This window comes from Ambystoma mexicanum, chromosome 9 (assembly GCF_040938575.1).
Source record: "Ambystoma mexicanum isolate Mex_15411 chromosome 9, UKY_AmexF1_1, whole genome shotgun sequence".
NCBI classification, from domain to species: Eukaryota; Metazoa; Chordata; class Amphibia; order Caudata; family Ambystomatidae; genus Ambystoma; species Ambystoma mexicanum.
This window is the reverse complement of record NC_090931.1, coordinates 21,414,458-21,437,235: the sequence shown is the minus strand read 5'-3', so window position 1 is coordinate 21,437,235 and position 22,778 is coordinate 21,414,458.

Genomic DNA, 22,778 nt, shown 5'->3' with positions numbered 1-22,778 from the left:
GAGACTAGAGAAATGATAAGACCTCAGAGATTAGAGAATGGATAAGACCTCAGAGACTAGAGAACTGGTAAAACCTCAGAGACTAGAGAACTGATAAGACCTCAGACACTAGAGAACTGGTAAGACATCAGACACCAGATAACTTATAAGACCTCTGAAACTAGAGAACTGATAAGACCTCAGAGACTAGAGAATGGATAAGACCTCAGAGACTAGAGAACGGATAAGACCTCAGAGACTAGAGAATGGATAAGACCTCAGAGACTAGAGAACTGATAAGACCTCAGAGACTAGAGAACTGATAAGATCCCAGAGACTAGAGAACGAATAAGACCTCAGAGACTAGAGAACTGATAAGACCTCAGAGACTAGAAAACTGATAAGATCTCTGAAACTAGAGAACTGATAAGACCCCAGAGACTAGAGAACTGCTAAAACCTCAGAGACTAGAGAACTGATAAGACCTCAAAGACAAGATAACAGATAAGACCTCAGAGACTAGAGAACTGATAAGACCTCAGAGATTAGAGAATGGATAAGATCTCAGAGACTAGAGAACTGGTAAAACCTCAGAGACTAGAGAACTGATAAGACCTCAGAGACTAGAGAACTGGTAAGACCTCAGAGACTAGAGAACTGATAAGACCTCAGAGACTAGAGAACTGGTAAAACCTCAGAGACTAGAGAACTGATAAGACCTCAGAGATTGGAGAACTGGTAAAACCTCAGAGACTAGAGAACTGATAAGACCTCAGAGACTAGAGAACTAATAAGACCTCTGAAACTAGAGAACTGATAAGACCCCAGAGACTAGAGAACGGATACGACCTCAGAGACTAGAGAACTGATAAGACCTCTGAAACTAGAGAACTGATAAGACCTCAAAGACTAGAGAACTGATAAGACCTCAGAGACTAGAGAACGGATAAGACCTCAGAGACTAGAGAACTGATAAGACCTCAGAGACTAGAGAACTGATAAGATCCCAGAGACTAGAGAACTGATAAGACCTCAGAGACTAGAGCACTGATAAAACCTCAGAGACTAGAGAAATGATAAGACCTCAGAGATTTGAGAATGGATAAGACCTCAGAGACTAGAGAACTGGTAAAACCTCAGAGACTAGAGAACTGATAAGACCTCAGACACTAGAGAACTGGTAAGACCTCAGAAATTAGAAAACTGATAAGACCTCAGAGACTAGAGAACTGATAAGACCTCTGAAACTAGAGAACTGATAAGACCTCAGAGACTAGAGAACTGATAAGACCTCTGAAACTAGAGAACTGATAAGACCCCAGAGACTAGAGAACGGATAAGACCTCAGAGACTAGAGAACTGATAAGACCTCTAAAACTAGAGAACTGATAAGACCTCAGAGACTAGAGAACGGATAAGACCTCAGAGACTAGAGAACTGATAAGACCTGAGAGACTAGAGAACTGATAAGATCCCAGAGACTAGAGAACTGATAAGACCTCAGAGACTAGAGCACTGATAAAACCTCAGAGACTAGAGAAATGATAAGACCTCAGAGATTAGAGAATGGATAAGACCTCAGAGACTAGAGAACTGGTAAAACCTCAGAGACTAGAGAACTGATAAGACCTCAGAGACTAGAGAACTGATAAGACCTCAGAGACCTCTGAAACTAGAGAACTGATAAGACCCCAGAGACTAGAGAAGGGATAAGACCTCAGAGACTAGAGAACTGATAAGACATCAGACACCAGATAACTTATAAGACCTCTGAAACTAGAGACCTGATAAGACCTCAGAGACTAGAGAATGGATAAGACCTCAGAGACTAGAGAACGGATAAGACCTCAGAGACTAGAGAATGGATAAGACCTCAGAGACTAGAGAACTGATAAGACCTCAGAGACTAGAGAACTGATAAGATCCCAGAGACTAGAGAACGAATAAGACCTCAGAGACTAGAGAACTGATAAGACCTCAGAGACTAGAGAACTGATAAGATCTCTGAAACTAGAGAACTGATAAGACCCCAGAGACTAGAGAACTGCCAAAACCTCAGAGACTAGAAAACTGATAAGACCTCAAAGACTAGATAACAGATAAGACCTCAGAGACTAGAGAACTGATAAGACCTCAGAGATTAGAGAATGGATAAGATCTCAGAGACTAGAGAACTGGTAAAACCTCAGAGACTAGAGAACTGATAAGACCTCAGAGACTAGAGAACTGGTAAGACCTCAGAGACTAGAGAACTGATAAGACCTCAGAGACTAGAGAACTGGTAAAACCTCAGAGACTAGAGAACTGATAAGACCTCAGAGACTAGAGAACTGGTAAGACCTCAGAGACTAGAGAACTGATAAGACCTCAGAGAGTAGAGAACTGATAAGACCTCTGAAACTAGAGAACTGATAAGACCCCAGAGACTAGAGAACGGATACGACCTCAGAGACTAGAGAACTGATAAGACCTCTGAAACTAGAGAACTGATAAGACCTCAAAGACTAGAGAACTGATAAGACCTCAGAGACTAGAGAACGGATAAGACCTCAGAGACTAGAGAACTGATAAGACCTCAGAGACTAGAGAACTGATAAGATCCCAGAGACTAGGAAACTGATAAGACCTCAGAGACTAGAGCACTGATAAAACCTCAGAGACTAGAGAAATGATAAGACCTCAGAGATTAGAGAATGGATAAAACCTCAGAGACTAGAGAACTGGTAAAACCTCAGAGACTAGAGAACTGATAAGACCTCAGAGACTAGAGAACTGTTAAGACCTCAGAGACTAGAGAACTGATAAGACCTCAGAGACTAGAGAACTGATAAGACCTCAGAGACTAGAGAACTGGTAAGACCTCAGAGACTAGAGAACTGATAAGACCTCAGAGACTAGAGAACTGATAAGACCTCTGAAACTAGAGAACTGATAAGACCCCAGAGACTAGAGAAGGGATAAGACCTCATAGACTGGAGAACTGATAAGACCTCAGAGACTGGAGAACGGATAAACCTCAGAGACTAGAGAACTGATAAAACCTCAGAGACTAGAGAACTGCTTAAACCTCAGAGACTAGAGAACTGATAAGACCCCAGAGACTAGAGGACGGATAAGACCTCAGAGACTAGAGAACTGATAAGACCTCAGAGAATAGAGAATGGATAAGATCTCAGAGACTAGAGAACTGGTAAAACCTCAGAGACTAGAGAACTGATAAGACCTCAGAGACTAGAGAACTGGTAAGACCTCAGAGACTAGAGAACTGATAAGACCTCAGAGACTAGAGAACTGGTAAAACCTCAGAGACTAGAGAACTGATAAGACCTCAGAGACTAGAGAACTGGTAAGACCTCAGAGACTAGAGAACTGATAAGACCTCAGAGACTAGAGAACTGATAAGACCTCTGAAACTAGAGAACTGATAAGACCCCAGAGACTAGAGAACGGATATGACCTCAGAGACTAGAGAACTGATAAGACCTCTGAAACTAGAGAACTGATAAGACCTCAAAGACTAGAGAACTGATAAAACCTCAGAGACTAGAGAACGGATAAGACCTCAGAGACTAGAGAACTGATAAGACCTCAGAGACTAGAGAACTGATAAGATCCCAGGGACTAGAGAACTGATAAGACCTCAGAGACTAGAGCACTGATAAAACCTCAGAGACTAGAGAAATGATAAGACCTCAGAGACTAGAGAACTGGTAAGACCTCAGAGACTAGAGAACTGATAAGACCTCAGAGACTAGAGAACTGATAGGACCTCTGAAACTAGAGAACTGATAAGACCCCAGAGACTAGAGAAGGGATAAGACCTCAGAGACTAGAGAACTGATAAGACCTCAGACACTAGATAACTGATAAGACCTCTGAAACTAGAGAACTGATAAGACCTCAGAGACTAGAGAACGGATAAGACCTCAGAGACTAGAGAACGGATAAGACCTCAGAGACTAGAGAATGGATAAGACCTCAGAGACTAGAGAACTGATAAGACCTCTGAAACTAGAGAACTGATAAGACCCCAGAGACTAGAGAACTGATAAGACCTCAGAGACTAGAGAACTGGTAAAACCTCAGAGACTAGAGAACTGATAAGACCTCAGAGACTAGAGAACTGGTAAGACCTCAGAGACTAGAGAACTGATAAGACCTCAGAGACTAGAGAACTGATAAGACCTCTGAAACTAGAGAACTGATAAGACCCCAGAGACTAGAGAACGGATAAGACCTCAGAGACTAGAGAACTGATAAGACCTCTAAAACTAGAGAACTGATAAGACCTCAGAGACTAGAGAACGGATAAGACCTCAGAGACTAGAGAACTGATAAGACCTGAGAGACTAGAGAACTGATAAGATCCCAGAGACTAGAGAACTGATAAGACCTCAGAGACTAGAGCACTGATAAAACCTCAGAGACTAGAGAAATGATAAGACCTCAGAGATTAGAGAATGGATAAGACCTCAGAGACTAGAGAACTGGTAAAACCTCAGAGACTAGAGAACTGATAAGACCTCAGAGACTAGAGAACTGATAAGACCTCAGAGACCTCTGAAACTAGAGAACTGATAAGACCCCAGAGACTAGAGAAGGGATAAGACCTCAGAGACTAGAGAACTGATAAGACATCAGACACCAGATAACTTATAAGACCTCTGAAACTAGAGACCTGATAAGACCTCAGAGACTAGAGAATGGATAAGACCTCAGAGACTAGAGAACGGATAAGACCTCAGAGACTAGAGAATGGATAAGACCTCAGAGACTAGAGAACTGATAAGACCTCAGAGACTAGAGAACTGATAAGATCCCAGAGACTAGAGAACGAATAAGACCTCAGAGACTAGAGAACTGATAAGACCTCAGAGACTAGAGAACTGATAAGATCTCTGAAACTAGAGAACTGATAAGACCTCAGAGACTAGAGAACTGCCAAAACCTCAGAGACTAGAAAACTGATAAGACCATAAAGACTAGATAACAGATAAGACCTCAGAGACTAGAGAACTGATAAGACCTCAGAGATTAGAGAATGGATAAGATCTCAGAGACTAGAGAACTGGTAAAACCTCAGAGACTAGAGAACTGATAAGACCTCAGAGACTAGAGAACTGGTAAGACCTCAGAGACTAGAGAACTGATAAGACCTCAGAGACTAGAGAACTGGTAAAACCTCAGAGACTAGAGAACTGATAAGACCTCAGAGACTAGAGAACTGGTAAGACCTCAGAGACTAGAGAACTGATAAGACCTCAGAGAGTAGAGAACTGATAAGACCTCTGAAACTAGAGAACTGATAAGACCCCAGAGACTAGAGAACGGATACGACCTCAGAGACTAGAGAACTGATAAGACCTCTGAAACTAGAGAACTGATAAGACCTCAAAGACTAGAGAACTGATAAGACCTCAGAGACTAGAGAACGGATAAGACCTCAGAGACTAGAGAACTGATAAGACCCCAGAGACTAGAGAACGGATACGACCTCAGAGACTAGAGAACTGATAAGACCTCTGAAACTAGAGAACTGATAAGACCTCAAAGACTAGAGAACTGATAAGACCTCAGAGACTAGAGAACGGATAAGACCTCAGAGACTAGAGAACTGATAAGACCTCAGAGACTAGAGAACTGATAAGATCCCAGAGACTAGGAAACTGATAAGACCTCAGAGACTAGAGCACTGATAAAACCTCAGAGACTAGAGAAATGATAAGACCTCAGAGATTAGAGAATGGATAAAACCTCAGAGACTAGAGAACTGGTAAAACCTCAGAGACTAGAGAACTGATAAGACCTCAGAGACTAGAGAACTGTTAAGACCTCAGAGACTAGAGAACTGATAAGACCTCAGAGACTAGAGAACTGATAAGACCTCAGAGACTAGAGAACTGGTAAGACCTCAGAGACTAGAGAACTGATAAGACCTCAGAGACTAGAGAACTGATAAGACCTCTGAAACTAGAGAACTGATAAGACCCCAGAGACTAGAGAAGGGATAAGACCTCATAGACTGGAGAACTGATAAGACCTCAGAGACTGGAGAACGGATAAACCTCAGAGACTAGAGAACTGATAAAACCTCAGAGACTAGAGAACTGCTTAAACCTCAGAGACTAGAGAACTGATAAGACCCCAGAGACTAGAGGACGGATAAGACCTCAGAGACTAGAGAACTGATAAGACCTCAGAGAATAGAGAATGGATAAGATCTCAGAGACTAGAGAACTGGTAAAACCTCAGAGACTAGAGAACTGATAAGACCTCAGAGACTAGAGAACTGGTAAGACCTCAGAGACTAGAGAACTGATAAGACCTCAGAGACTAGAGAACTGGTAAAACCTCAGAGACTAGAGAACTGATAAGACCTCAGAGACTAGAGAACTGGTAAGACCTCAGAGACTAGAGAACTGATAAGACCTCAGAGACTAGAGAACTGATAAGACCTCTGAAACTAGAGAACTGATAAGACCCCAGAGACTAGAGAACGGATATGACCTCAGAGACTAGAGAACTGATAAGACCTCTGAAACTAGAGAACTGATAAGACCTCAAAGACTAGAGAACTGATAAAACCTCAGAGACTAGAGAACGGATAAGACCTCAGAGACTAGAGAACTGATAAGACCTCAGAGACTAGAGAACTGATAAGATCCCAGGGACTAGAGAACTGATAAGACCTCAGAGACTAGAGCACTGATAAAACCTCAGAGACTAGAGAAATGATAAGACCTCAGAGACTAGAGAACTGGTAAGACCTCAGAGACTAGAGAACTGATAAGACCTCAGAGACTAGAGAACTGATAGGACCTCTGAAACTAGAGAACTGATAAGACCCCAGAGACTAGAGAAGGGATAAGACCTCAGAGACTAGAGAACTGATAAGACCTCAGACACTAGATAACTGATAAGACCTCTGAAACTAGAGAACTGATAAGACCTCAGAGACTAGAGAACGGATAAGACCTCAGAGACTAGAGAACGGATAAGACCTCAGAGACTAGAGAATGGATAAGACCTCAGAGACTAGAGAACTGATAAGACCTCAGAGACTAGAGAACTGATAAGATCCCAGAGACTAGAGAACGGATAAGACCTCAGAGACTAGAGAACTGATAAAACCTCAGGCACTAGAGAACAGATAAGACCTCAGAGACTAGAGAACTGATAAGACCTCAGGGACTAGAGAACTGATAAGACTTCTGGCACTAGAGAACTGATAAGACCTCAGAGACTAGAGAACTGATAAGACATCAGAGACTAGAGCACTGATAAAACCTCAGAGACTAGAGAAATGATAAGACCTCAGAGACTATAGAACTGCTAAAACCTCAGAGACTAGAGAACTGATAAGACCTCAGAGACTAGAGAACTGATAAGACCTCAGAGATTAGAGAATGGATAAGACCTCAGAGACTAGAGAACTGGTAAAACCTCAGAGACTAGAGAACTGATAAGACCTCAGAGACTAGAGAACTGATAAGAGCTCAGACACTAGAGAACTGATAAGACGGCAGAGACTAGAGAACTGATAAGACCTCAGAGACTAGAGAACTGATAAGACTTCAGACACTAGAGAACTGATAAGACCTCAGAGACTAGAGAACGGATAAGACATCAGACACTAGAGAACTGATAAGACCTCAGAGACTAGAGAACGGATAAGACCTCAGAGACTAGATAACAGATAAGACCTCAGAGACTAGAGAACTGATAAGACCTCAGAGATTAGAGAATGGATAAGATCTCAGAGACTAGAGAACTGGTAAAACCTCAGAGACTAGAGAACTGATAAGACCTCAGAGACTAGAGAACTGGTAAGACCTCAGAGACTAGAGAACTGATAAGACCTCAGAGACTAGAGAACTGATAAGACCTCTGAAACTAGAGAACTGATAAGACCTCAAAGACTAGAGAACTGATAAGACCTCAGAGACTAGAGAACGGATAAGACCTCAGAGACTAGAGAACTGATAAGACCTCAGAGACTAGAGAACTGATAAGATCCCAGAGACTAGAGAACTGATAAGACCTCAGAGACAAGAGCACTGATAAAACCTCAGAGACTAGAGAAATGATAAGACCTCAGAGATTAGAGAATGGATAAGACCTCAGAGACTAGAGAACTGGTAAAACCTCAGAGACTAGAGAACTGATAAGACCTCAGAGACTAGAGAACTGATAAGACCTCAGAGACCTCTGAAACTAGAGAACTGATAAGACCCCAGAGACTAGAGAAGGGATAAGACCTCAGAGACTAGAGAACTGATAAGACATCAGACACCAGATAACTTATAAGACCTCTGAAACTAGAGAACTGATAAGACCTCAGAGACTAGAGAATGGATAAGACCTCAGAGACTAGAGAACGGATAAGACCTCAGAGACTAGAGAATGGATAAGACCTCAGAGACTAGAGAACTGATAAGACCTCAGAGACTAGAGAACTGATAAGATCCCAGAGACTAGAGAACGAATAAGACCTCAGAGACTAGAGAACTGATAAGACCTCAGAGACTAGAAAACTGATAAGATCTCTGAAACTAGAGAACTGATAAGACCCCAGAGACTAGAGAACTGCTAAAACCTCAGAGACTAGAGAACTGATAAGACCTCAAAGACAAGATGACAGATAAGACCTCAGAGACTAGAGAACTGATAAGACCTCAGAGATTAGAGAATGGATAAGATCTCAGAGACTAGAGAACTGGTAAAACCTCAGAGACTAGAGAACTGATAAGACCTCAGAGACTAGAGAACTGGTAAGACCTCAGAGACTAGAGAACTGATAAGACCTCAGAGACTAGAGAACTGGTAAAACCTCAGAGACTAGAGAACTGATAAGACCTCAGAGATTGGAGAACTGGTAAGACCTCAGAGACTAGAGAACTGATAAGACCTCAGAGACTAGAGAACTAATAAGACCTCTGAAACTAGAGAACTGATAAGACCCCAGAGACTAGAGAACGGATACGACCTCAGAGACTAGAGAACTGATAAGACCTCTGAAACTAGAGAACTGATAAGACCTCAAAGACTAGAGAACTGATAAGACCTCAGAGACTAGAGAATGGATAAGACCTCAGAGACTAGAGGACTGATAAGACCTCAGAGACTAGAGAACTGATAAGATCCCAGAGACTAGAGAACTGATAAGACCTCAGAGACTAGAGCACTGATAAAACCTCAGAGACTAGAGAAATGATAAGACCTCAGAGATTAGAGAATGGATAAGACCTCAGAGACTAGAGAACTGGTAAAACCTCAGAGACTAGAGAACTGATAAGACCTCAGACACTAGAGAACTGGTAAGACATCAGACACCAGATAACTTATAAGACCTCTGAAACTAGAGAACTGATAAGACCTCAGAGACTAGAGAATGGATAAGACCTCAGAGACTAGAGAACGGATAAGACCTCAGAGACTAGAGAATGGATAAGACCTCAGAGACTAGAGAACTGATAAGACCTCAGAGACTAGAGAACTGATAAGATCCCAGAGACTAGAGAACGAATAAGACCTCAGAGACTAGAGAACTGATAAGACCTCAGAGACTAGAAAACTGATAAGATCTCTGAAACTAGAGAACTGATAAGACCCCAGAGACTAGAGAACTGCTAAAACCTCAGAGACTAGAGAACTGATAAGACCTCAAAGACAAGATAACAGATAAGACCTCAGAGACTAGAGAACTGATAAGACCTCAGAGATTAGAGAATGGATAAGATCTCAGAGACTAGAGAACTGGTAAAACCTCAGAGACTAGAGAACTGATAAGACCTCAGAGACTAGAGAACTGGTAAGACCTCAGAGACTAGAGAACTGATAAGACCTCAGAGACTAGAGAACTGGTAAAACCTCAGAGACTAGAGAACTGATAAGACCTCAGAGATTGGAGAACTGGTAAAACCTCAGAGACTAGAGAACTGATAAGACCTCAGAGACTAGAGAACTAATAAGACCTCTGAAACTAGAGAACTGATAAGACCCCAGAGACTAGAGAACGGATACGACCTCAGAGACTAGAGAACTGATAAGACCTCTGAAACTAGAGAACTGATAAGACCTCAAAGACTAGAGAACTGATAAGACCTCAGAGACTAGAGAACGGATAAGACCTCAGAGACTAGAGAACTGATAAGACCTCAGAGACTAGAGAACTGATAAGATCCCAGAGACTAGAGAACTGATAAGACCTCAGAGACTAGAGCACTGATAAAACCTCAGAGACTAGAGAAATGATAAGACCTCAGAGATTTGAGAATGGATAAGACCTCAGAGACTAGAGAACTGGTAAAACCTCAGAGACTAGAGAACTGATAAGACCTCAGACACTAGAGAACTGGTAAGACCTCAGAAATTAGAAAACTGATAAGACCTCAGAGACTAGAGAACTGATAAGACCTCTGAAACTAGAGAACTGATAAGACCCCAGAGACTAGAGAAGGGATAAGACCTCAGAGACTAGAGAACTGATAAGACCTCAGACACTAGATAACTGATAAGACCTCTGAAACTAGAGAACTGATAAGACCTCAGAGACTAGAGAACGGATAAGACCTCAGAGACTAGAGAACGGATAAGACCTCAGAGACTAGAGAATGGATAAGACCTCAGAGAGTAGAGAACTGATAAGACCTCAGGGACTAGAGAACTGATAAGATCCCAGAGACTAGAGAACGGATAAGACCTCAGAGACTAAAGAACTGATAAGACCTCAGGCACTAGAGAACAGATAAGACCTCAGAGACTAGAGAACTGATAAGACCTCAGAGACTAGAGAACTGATAAGACTTCTGGCACTAGAGAACTGATAAGACCTCAGAGACTAGAGAACTAATAAGACATCAGAGACTAGAGCACTGATAAAACCTCAGAGACTAGAGAAATGATAAAACCTCAGAGACTATAGAACTGCTAAAACCTCAGAGACTAGAGAACTGATAAGACCTCAGATACTAGATAACAGATAAGACCTCAGAGACTAGAGAACTGATAAGACCTCAGAGATTAGAGAATGGATAAGACCTCAGAGACTAGAGAACTGGTAAAACCTCAGATACTAGAGAACTGATAAGACCTCAGAGACGAGAGAACGTGGAAGACCTCATAGACTGGAGAACTGATAAGACCTCAGAGACTGGAGAACGGATAAGACCTCAGAGACTAGAGAACTGATAAAACCTCAGAGAATAGAGAACTGCTTAAACCTCAGAGACTAGAGAACTGATAAGACCCCAGAGACTAAAGGACGGATAAGACCTCAGAGACTAGAGAACTGATAAGACCTCAGAGACTAGAGAACTGGTAAAACCTCAGAGACTAGAGAACTGATAAGACCTCAGAGACTAGAGAACTGGTAAGACCTCAGAGACTAGAGAACTGATAAGACCTCAGAGACTAGAGAACTGGTAAAACCTCAGAGACTAGAGAACTGATAAGACCTCAGAGACTAGAGAACTGGTAAGACCTCATAGACTAGAGAACTGATAAGACCTCAGAGACTAGAGAACTGATAAGACCTCTGAAACTAGAGAACTGATAAGACCCCAGAGACTAGAGAACGGATACGACCTCAGAGACTAGAGAACTGATAAGACCTCTGAAACTAGAGAACTGATAAGACCTCAAAGACTAGAGAACTGATAAAACCTCAGAGACTAGAGAACGGATAAGACCTCAGAGACTAGAGAACTGATAAGACCTCAGAGACTAGAGAACTGATAAGATCCCAGGGACTAGAGAACTGATAAGACCTCAGAGACTAGAGCACTGATAAAACCTCAGAGACTAGAGAAATGATAAGACATCAGAGATTAGAGAATGGATAAGACCTCAGAGACTAGAGAACTGGTAAAACCTCAGAGACTAGAGAACTGATAAGACCTCAGAGACTAGAGAACTGGTAAGACCTCAGAGACTAGAGAACTGATAAGACCTCAGCGACTAGAGAACTGATAAGACCTCTGAAACTAGAGAACTGATAAGACCCCAGAGACTAGAGAAGGGATAAGACCTCAGAGACTAGAGAACTGATAAGACCTCAGACACTAGATAACTGATAAGACCTCTGAAACTAGAGAACTGATAAGACCTCAGAGACTAGAGAACGGATAAGACCTCAGAGACTAGAGAACGGATAAGACCTCAGAGACTAGAGAATGGATAAGACCTCAGAGACTAGAGAACTGATAAGACCTCAGAGACTAGAGAACTGATAAGATCCCAGAGACTAGAGAACGGATAAGACCTCAGAGACTAGAGAACTGATAAAACCTCAGAGACTAGAGAACTGGTAAGACCTCAGAGACTAGAGAACTGATAAGACCTCAGACACTAGATAACTGATAAGACCTCTGAAACTAGAGAACTGATAAGACCTCAGAGACTAGATAACTGATAAGACCTCTGAAACTAGAGAACTGATAAGACCTCAGAGACTAGAGAACGGATAAGACCTCAGAGACTAGAGAACGGATAAGACCTCAGAGACTAGAGAACTGGTAAGACCTCAGAGACTAGAGAACTGATAAGATCCCAGAGACTAGAGAACGGATAAGACCTCAGAGACTAAAGAACTGATAAAACCTCAGAGACTAGAGAACTGGTAAGACCTCAGAGACTAGAGAACTGATAAGACCTCAGAGACTAGAGAACTGGTAAGACCTCAGAGACTAGAGAACTGATAAGACCTCAGACACTAGATAACTGATAAGACCTCTGAAACTAGAGAACTGATAAGACCTCAGAGACTAGAGAACGGATAAGACCTCAGAGACTTGAGAACGGATAAGACCTCAGAGACTAGAGAATGGATAAGACCTCAGAGACTAGAGAACTGATAAGACCTCATAGACTGGAGAACTGATAAGACCTCAGAGACTGGAGAACGGATAAGACCTCAGAGACTAGAGAACTGATAAAACCTCAGAGACTAGAGAACTGCTTAAACCTCAGAGACTAGAGAACTGATAAGACCCCAGAGACTAGAGGACGGATAAGACCTCAGAGACTAGAGAACTGATAAGACCTCAGAGAATAGAGAATGGATAAGATCTCAGAGAATAGAGAACTGGTAAAACCTCAGAGACTAGAGAACTGATAAGACCTCAGAGACTAGAGAACTGGTAAGACCTCAGAGACTAGAGAACTGATAAGACCTCAGAGACTAGAGAACTGGTAAAACCTCAGAGACTAGAGAACTGATAAGACCTCAGAGACTAGAGAACTGGTAAGACCTCATAGACTAGAGAACTGATAAGATCTCAGAGACTAGAGAACTGATAAGACCTCTGAAACTAGAGAACTGATAAGACCCCAGAGACTAGAGAACGGATACGACCTCAGAGACTAGAGAACTGATAAGACCTCTGAAACTAGAGAACTGATAAGACCTCAAAGACTAGAGAACTGATAAAACCTCAGAGACTAGAGAACGGATAAGACCTCAGAGACTAGAGAACTGATAAGACCTCAGAGACTAGAGAACTGATAAGATCCCAGGGACTAGAGAACTGATAAGACCTCAGAGACTAGAGCACTGATAAAACCTCAGAGACTAGAGAAATGATAAGACATCAGAGATTAGAGAATGGATAAGACCTCAGAGACTAGAGAACTGGTAAAACCTCAGAGACTAGAGAACTGATAAGACCTCAGAGACTAGAGAACTGGTAAGACCTCAGAGACTAGAGAACTGATAAGACCTCTGAAACTAGAGAACTGATAAGACCCCAGAGACTAGAGAAGGGATAAGACCTCAGAGACTAGAGAACTGATAAGACCTCAGACACTAGATAACTGATAAGACCTCTGAAACTAGAGAACTGATAAGACCTCAGAGACTAGAGAACGGATAAGACCTCAGAGACTAGAGAACGGATAAGACCTCAGAGACTAGAGAATGGATAAGACCTCAGAGACTAGAGAACTGATAAGACCTCAGAGACTAGAGAACTGATAAGATCCCAGAGACTAGAGAACGGATAAGACCTCAGAGACTAGAGAACTGATAAAACCTCAGAGACTAGAGAACTGGTAAGACCTCAGAGACTAGAGAACTGATAAGACCTCAGAGACTAGAGAACTGGTAAAACCTCAGAGACTAGAGAACTGATAAGACCTCAGAGACTAGAGAACTGGTAAGACCTCAGAGACTAGAGAACTGATAAGACCTCAGACACTAGATAACTGATAAGACCTCTGAAACTAGAGAACTGATAAGACCTCAGAGACTAGAGAACGGATAAGACCTCAGAGACTAGAGAACGGATAAGACCTCAGAGACTAGAGAATGGATAAGACCTCAGAGACTAGAGAACTGATAAGACCTCATAGACTGGAGAACTGATAAGACCTCAGAGACTGGAGAACGGATAAGACCTCAGAGACTAGAGAACTGATAAAACCTCAGAGACTAGAGAACTGGTAAGACATCAGAGACTAGAGAACTGATAAGACCTCAGAGACTAGAGAACTGGTAAAACCTCAGAGACTAGAGAACTGATAAGACCTCAGAGACTAGAGAACTGGTAAGACCTCAGAGACTGGGGAACGGATAAGACCTCAGAGACTAGAGAACTGATAAAACCTCAGAGACTAGAGAACTGCTTAAACCTCAGAGACTAGAGAACTGATAAGACCCCAGAGACTAGAGGACGGATAAGACCTCAGAGACTAGAGAACTGATAAGACCTCAGAGAATAGAGAATGGATAAGATCTCAGAGACTAGAGAACTGGTAAAACCTCAGAGACTAGAGAACTGATAAGACCTCAGAGACTAGAGAACTGGTAAGACCTCAGAGACTAGAGAACTGATAAGACCTCAGAGACTAGAGAACTGGTAAAACCTCAGAGACTAGAGAACTGATAAGACCTCAGAGACTAGAGAACTGGTAAGACCTCATAGACTAGAGAACTGATAAGATCTCAGAGACTAGAGAACTGATAAGACCTCTGAAACTAGAGAACTGATAAGACCCCAGAGACTAGAGAACGGATACGACCTCAGAGACTAGAGAACTGATAAGACCTCTGAAACTAGAGAACTGATAAGACCTCAAAGACTAGAGAACTGATAAAACCTCAGAGACTAGAGAACGGATAAGACCTCAGAGACTAGAGAACTGATAAGACCTCAGAGACTAGAGAACTGATAAGATCCCAGGGACTAGAGAACTGATAAGACCTCAGAGACTAGAGCACTGATAAAACCTCAGAGACTAGAGAAATGATAAGACATCAGAGATTAGAGAATGGATAAGACCTCAGAGACTAGAGAACTGGTAAAACCTCAGAGACTAGAGAACTGATAAGACCTCAGAGACTAGAGAACTGGTAAGACCTCAGAGACTAGAGAACTGATAAGACCTCTGAAACTAGAGAACTGATAAGACCCCAGAGACTAGAGAAGGGATAAGACCTCAGAGACTAGAGAACTGATAAGACCTCAGACACTAGATAACTGATAAGACCTCTGAAACTAGAGAACTGATAAGACCTCAGAGACTAGAGAACGGATAAGACCTCAGAGACTAGAGAACGGATAAGACCTCAGAGACTAGAGAATGGATAAGACCTCAGAGACTAGAGAACTGATAAGACCTCAGAGACTAGAGAACTGATAAGATCCCAGAGACTAGAGAACGGATAAGACCTCAGAGACTAGAGAACTGATAAAACCTCAGAGACTAGAGAACTGGTAAGACCTCAGAGACCAGAGAACTGATAAGACCTCAGAGACTAGAGAACTGGTAAAACCTCAGAGACTAGAGAACTGATAAGACCTCAGAGACTAGAGAACTGGTAAGACCTCAGAGACTAGAGAACTGATAAGACCTCAGACACTAGATAACTGATAAGACCTCTGAAACTAGAGAACTGATAAGACCTCAGAGACTAGAGAACGGATAAGACCTCAGAGACTAGAGAACGGATAAGACCTCAGAGACTAGAGAATGGATAAGACCTCAGAGACTAGAGAACTGATAAGACCTCATAGACTGGAGAACTGATAAGACCTCAGAGACAGGAGAACGGATAAGACCTCAGAGACTAGAGAACTGATAAAACCTCAGAGACTAGAGAACTGGTAAGACCTCAGAGACTAGAGAACTGATAAGACCTCAGAGACTAGAGAACTGGTAAAACCTCAGAGACTAGAGAACTGATAAGACCTCAGAGACTAGAGAACTGGTAAGACCTCAGAGACTAGAGAACTGATAAGACCTCAGAGACTAGAGAACTGATAAGACCTCTGAAACTAGAGAACTGATAAGACCCCAGAGACTAGAGAACGGATACGACCTCAGAGACTAGAGAACTGATAAGACCTCTGAAACTAGAGAACTGATAAGACCTCAAAGACTAGAGAACTGATAAAACCTCAGAGACTAGAGAACGGATAAGACCTCAGAGACTAGAGAACTGATAAGACCTCAGAGACTAGAGAACTGATAAGATCCCAGGGACTAGAGAACTGATAAGACCTCAGAGACTAGAGCACTGATAAAACCTCAGAGACTAGAGAAATGATAAGACATCAGAGATTAGAGAATGGATAAGACCTCAGAGACTAGAGAACTGGTAAAACCTCAGAGACTAGAGAACTGATAAGACCTCAGAGACTAGAGAACTGGTAAGACCTCAGAGACTAGAGAACGGATAAGACCTCAGAGACTAGAGAACGGATAAGACCTCAGAGACTAGAGAATGGATAAGACCTCAGAGACTAGAGAACTGATAAGACCTCATAGACTGGAGAACTGATAAGACCTCAGAGACTGGAGAACGGATAAGACCTCAGAGACTAGAGAACTGATAAAACCTCAGAGACTAGAGAACTGGTAAGACCACAGAGACTAGAGAACTGATAAGACCTCAGAGACTAGAGAACTGGTAAAACCTCAGAGACTAGAGAACTGATAAGACCTCAGAGACTAGAGAACTGGTAAGACCTCAGAGACTGGAGAACGGATAAGACCTCAGAGACTAGAGAACTGATAAAACCTCAGAGACTAGAGAACTGCTTAAACCTCAGAGACTAGAGAACTGATAAGACCCCAGAGACTAGAGGACGGATAAGACCTCAGAGACTAGAGAACTGATAAGACCTCAGAGAATAGAGAATGGATAAGATCTCAGAGACTAGAGAACTTGTAAAACCTCAGAGACTAGAGAACTGATAAGACCTCAGAGACTAGAGAACTGGTAAGACCTCAGAGACTAGAGAACTGATAAGACCTCAGAGACTAGAGAACTGGTAAAACCTCAGAGACTAGAGAACTGATAAGACCTCAGAGACTAGAGAACTGGTAAGACCTCATAGACTAGAGAACTGATAAGATCTCAGAGACTAGAGAACTGATAAGACCTCTGAAACTAGAGAACTGATAAGACCCCAGAGACTAGAGAACGGATACGACCTCAGAGACTAGAGAACTGATAAGACCTCTGAAACTAGAGAACTGATAAGACCTCAAAGACTAGAGAACTGATAAAACCTCAGAGACTAGAGAACGGATAAGACCTCAGAGACTAGAGAACCGATAAGACCTCAGAGACTAGAGAACTCATAAGATCCCAGGGACTAGAGAACTGATAAGACCTCAGAGACTAGAGCACTGATAAAACCTCAGAGACTAGAGAACTGATAAAACCTCAGAGACTAGAGAAATGATAAGACATCAGAGATTAGAGAATGGATAAGACCTCAGAGACTAGAGAACTGGTAAAACCTCAGAGACTAGAGAACTGATAAGACCTCAGAGACTAGAGAACTGGTAAGACCTCAGAGACTAGAGAACTGATAAGACCTCTGAAACTAGAGAACTGATAAAACCCCAGAGACTAGAGAAGGGATAAGACCTCAGAGACTAGAGAACTGATAAGACCTCAGACACTAGATAACTGATAAGACCTCTGAAACTAGAGAACTGATAAGACCTCAGAGACTAGAGAACGGATAAGACCTCAGAGACTAGAGAACGGATAAGACCTCAGAGACTAGAGAATGGATAAGACCTCAGAGACTAGAGAACTGATAAGACCTCAGAGACTAGAGAACTGATAAGATCCCAGAGACTAGAGAACGGATAAGACCTCAGAGACTAGAGAACTGATAAAACCTCAGAGACTAGAGAACTGGTAAGACCTCAGAGACCAGAGAACTGATAAGACCTCAGAGACTAGAGAACTGGTAAAACCTCAGAGACTAGAGAACTGATAAGACATCAGAGACTAGAGAACTGGTAAGACCTCAGAGACTAGAGAACTGATAAGACCTCAGACACTAGATAACTGATAAGACCTCTGAAACTAGAGAACTGATAAGACCTCAGAGACTAGAGAACGGATAAGACCTCAGAGACTAGAGAACGGATAAGACCTCAGAGACTAGAGAATGGATAAGACCTCAGAGACTAGAGAACTGATAAGACCTCATAGACTGGAGAACTGATAAGACCTCAGAGACAGGAGAACGGATAAGACCTCAGAGACTAGAGAACTGATAAAACCTCAGAGACTAGAGAACTGGTAAGACCTCAGAGACTAGAGAACTGATAAGACCTCAGAGACTAGAGAACTGGTAAAACCTCAGAGACTAGAGAACTGATAAGACCTCAGAGACTAGAGAACTGGTAAGACCTCAGAGACTAGAGAACTGATAAGACCTCAGAGACTAGAGAACTGATAAGACCTCTGAAACTAGAGAACTGATAAGACCCCAGAGACTAGAGAACGGATACGACCTCAGAGACTAGAGAACTGATAAGACCTCTGAAACTAGAGAACTGATAAGACCTCAAAGACTAGAGAACTGATAAAACCTCAGAGACTAGAGAACGGATAAGACCTCAGAGACTAGAGAACTGATAAGACCTCAGAGACTAGAGAACTGATAAGATCCCAGGGACTAGAGAACTGATAAGACCTCAGAGACTAGAGCACTGATAAAACCTCAGAGACTAGAGAAATGATAAGACATCAGAGATTAGAGAATGGATAAGACCTCAGAGACTAGAGAACTGGTAAAACCTCAGAGACTAGAGAACTGATAAGACCTCAGAGACTAGAGAACTGGTAAGACCTCAGAGACTAGAGAACTGATAAGACCTCAGAGACTAGAGAACTGATAAGACCTCTGAAACTAGAGAACTGATAAGACCCCAGAGACTAGAGAAGGGATAAGACCTCAGAGACTAGAGAACTGATAAGACCTCAGACACTAGATAACTGATAAGACCTCTGAAACTAGAGAACTGATAAGACCTCAGAGACTAGAGAACGGATAAGACCTCAGAGACTAGAGAACGGATAAGACCTCAGAGACTAGAGAATGGATAAGACCTCAGAGACTAGAGAACTGATAAGACCTCAGAGACTAGAGAACTGATAAGATCCCAGAGACTAGAGAACGGATAAGACCTCAGAGACTAGAGAACTGATAAAACCTCAGGCACTAGAGAACAGATAAGACCTCAGAGACTAGAGAACTGATAAGACCTCAGGGACTAGAGAACTGATAAGACTTCTGGCACTAGAGAACTGATAAGACCTCAGAGACTAGAGAACTGATAAGACATCAGAGACTAGAGCACTGATAAAACCTCAGAGACTAGAGAAATGATAAGACCTCAGAGACTACAGAACTGCTAAAACCTCAGAGACTAGAGAACTGATAAGACCTCAGAGACTAGAGAACTGATAAAACCTCAGAGATTAGAGAATGGATAAGACCTCAGAGACTAGAGAACTGGTAAAACCTCAGAGACTAGAGAACTGATAAGACCTCAGAGACTAGAGAACTGATAAGAGCTCAGACACTAGAGAACTGATAAGACCGCAGAGACTAGAGAACTGATAAGACCTCAGAGACGAGAGAACTTGGAAGACCTCATAGACTGGAGAACTGATAAGACCTCAGAGAATGGAGAACGGATAAGACCTCAGAGACTAGAGAACTGATAAAACCTCAGAGACTAGAGAACTGCTAAAACCTCAGAGACTAGAGAACTGATAAGACACCAGAGACTAGAGGACGGATAAGACCTCAGAGACTAGAGAACTGATAAAACCTCAGAGACTAGAGGACGGATAAGACCTCAGAGACTAGAGAACTGATAAGACTTCAGACACTAGAGAACTGATAAGACCTCAGAGACTAGAGAACGGATAAGACATCAGAGACTAGAGAACTGCTAAAACCTCAGAGACTAGAGAACTGATAAGACCTCGGAGATTAGAGAATGGATAAGATCTCAGAGACTAGAGAACTGGTAAAACCTCAGAGACTAGAGAACTGATAAGACCTCAGAGACTAGAGAACTGGTAAGACCTCAGAGACTAGAGAACTGATAAGACCTCAGAGACTAGAGAACTGATAAGACCTCTGAAACTAGAGAACTGATAAGACCTCAAAGACTAGAGAACTGATAAGACCTCAGAGACTAGAGAACGGATAAGACCTCAGAGACTAGAGAACTGATAAGATCCCAGAGACTAGAGAACTGATAAGACCTCAGAGACAAGAGCACTGATAAAACCTCAGAGACTAGAGAAATGATAAGACCTCAGAGATTAGAGAATGGATAAGACCTCAGAGACTAGAGAACTGGTAAAACCTCAGAGACTAGAGAACTGATAAGACCTCAGAGACTAGAGAACTGATAAGACCTCAGAGGCCTCTGAAACTAGAGAACTGATAAGACCCCAGAGACTAGAGAAGGGATAAGACCTCAGAGACTAGAGAACTGATGACATCAGACACCAGATAACTTATAAGACCTCTGAAACTAGAGAACTGATAAGACCTCAGAGACTAGAGAATGGATAAGACCTCAGAGACTAGAGAACGGATAAGACCTCAGAGACTAGAGAATGGATAAGACCTCAGAGACTAGAGAACTGATAAGACCTCAGAGACTAGAGAACTGATAAGATCCCAGAGACTAGAGAACGAATAAGACCTCAGAGACTAGAGAACTGATAAGACCTCAGAGACTAGAGAACTGATAAGATCTCTGAAACTAGAGAACTGATAAGACCCCAGAGACTAGAGAACTGCTAAAACCTCAGAGACTAGAGAACTGATAAGACCTCAAAGACTAGATAACAGATAAGACCTCAGAGACTAGAGAACTGATAACACCTCAGAGATTAGAGAATGGATAAGATCTCAGAGACTAGAGAACTGGTAAAACCTCAGAGACTAGAGAACTGATAAGACCTCAGAGACTAGAGAACTGGTAAGACCTCAGAGACTAGAGAACTGATAAGACCTCAGAGACTAGAGAACTGGTAAAACCTCAGAGACTAGAGAACTGATAAGACCTCAGAGACTAGAGAACTGGTAAGACCTCAGAGACTAGAGAACTGATAAGACCTCAGAGACTAGAGAACTAATAAGACCTCTGAAACTAGAGAACTGATAAGACCCCAGAGACTAGAGAACGGATACGACCTCAGAGACTAGAGAACTGATAAGACCTCTGAAACTAGAGAACTGATAAGACCTCAAAGACTAGAGAACTGATAAGACCTCAGAGACTAGAGAACGGATAAGACCTCAGAGACTAGAGAACTGATAAGACCTCAGAGACTAGAGAACTGATAAGATCCCAGAGACTAGAGAACTGATAAGACCTCAGAGACTAGAGCACTGATAAAACCTCAGAGACTAGAGAAATGATAAGACCTCAGAGATTAGAGAATGGATAAGACCTCAGAGACTAGAGAACTGGTAAAACTTCAGAGACTAGAGAACTGATAAGACCTCAGAGACTAGAGAACTGGTAAGACCTCAGAAACTAGAGAACTGATAAGACCTCAGAGACTAGAGAACTGATAAGACCTCTGAAACTAGAGAACTGATAAGATCCCAGAGACTAGAGAAGGGATAAGACCTCAGAGACTAGAGAACTGATAAGACCTCAGACACTAGATAACTGATAAGACCTCTGAAACTAGAGAACTGATAAGACCTCAGAGACTAGAGAACGGATAAGACCTCAGAGACTAGAGAACGGATAAGACCTCAGACACTAGAGAATGGATAAGACCTCAGAGAGTAGAGAACTGATAAGACCTCAGGGACTAGAGAACTGATAAGATCCCAGAGACTAGAGAACGGATAAGACCTCAGAGACTAAAGAACTGATAAGACCTAAGGCACTACAAAACAGATAAGACATCAGAGACTGGAGAACTGATAAGACCTCAGAGACTAGAGAACTGATAAGACTTCTGGCACTAGAGAACTGATAAGACCTCAGAGACTAGAGAACTGATAAGACATCAGAGACTAGAGCACTGATAAAACCTCAGAGACTAGAGAAATGATAAGACCTCAGAGACTATAGAACTGCTAAAACCTCAGAGACTAGAGAACTGATAAGACCTCAGAGACTAGATAACAGATAAGACCTCAGAGACTAGAGAACTGATAAGACCTCAGAGATTAGAGAATGGATAAGACCTCAGAGACTAGAGAACTGGTAAAACCTCAGAGACTAGAGAACTGATAAGACCTCAGAGACTAGAGAACTGATAAGAGCTCAGACACTAGAGAACTGATAAGACCGTAGAGACTAGAGAACTGATAAGACCTCAGAGACGAGAGAACTTGGAAGACCTCATAGACTGGAGAACTGATAAGACCTCAGAGACTGGAGAACGGATAAGACCTCAGAGACTAGAGAACTGATAAAACCTCAGAGACTAGAGAACTGCTTAAACCTCAGAGACTAGAGAACTGATAAGACCCCAGAGACTAGAGGACGGATAAGAC